Consider the following 924-nt stretch of genomic DNA (forward strand, 5'->3'; position numbering starts at 1 on the left):
GTTATGTGCTGAAACGCCGTTTTCTGACATTTCAGGCTCTAACTTCAAAAATCATGCAAAACACTTCTAACACCTTCAGATATGTTTCTCTGTGTTGAAAAATAGGTTTTATTCATGCACAGACTGCAATTTTAATTTTGGGCCGAGTTTCAGCTTGCATTGCCTGAACCAAGTTTGTTATGTGCTGAAACGCCGTTTTCTGACATTTCAGGCTCTAACTTCAAAAATCATGCAAAACACTTCTAACACCTTCAGATATGTTTCTCTGTGTTGAAAAATAGGTTTTATTCATGCACAGACTGCAATTTTAATTTTTGGCCGAGTTTCAGCTTGCATTGCCTGAACCGAGTTTGTTATGTGCTGAAACGCGGTTTTCTGACATTTCAGGCTCTAACTTCAAAAATCATGCAAAACACTTCTAACACCTTCAGATATGATTCTCTGTGTTGCAAAATAGGTTTTATTCATGCACAGACTGCAATTTTAATTTTTGGCCGAGTTTCAGCTTTTATTACCAGAACCAAGTTTGTTATGTGCTGAAACGCTGTTTTCTGACATTTCAGGCTCTAACTTCAAAAATCATGCAAAACACTTCTAACACCTTCAGATATGTTTCTCTGTGTTGCAAAATAGGTTTTATTCATGCACAGACTGCAATTTTAATTTTTGGCCGAGTTTCAGCTTGCATTACCAGAACCAAGTTTGTTATGTGCTGAAACGCTGTTTTCTGACATTTCAGGCTCTAACTTCAAAAACCATGCAAAACACTTCTAACACCTTCAGATATGTTTCTCTGTGTTGCAAAATAGGTTTTATTCATGCACAGACTGCTATTTTAATTTTGGGCCGAGTTTCAGCTTGCATTGCCAGAACCAAGTTTGTTATGTGCTGAAAAGCCTTTTTCTGACATTTCAGGCTCTAACT

This window comes from Garra rufa, chromosome 21, assembly GCF_049309525.1.
Source record: "Garra rufa chromosome 21, GarRuf1.0, whole genome shotgun sequence".
Lineage (NCBI taxonomy): Eukaryota > Metazoa > Chordata > Actinopteri > Cypriniformes > Cyprinidae > Garra > Garra rufa.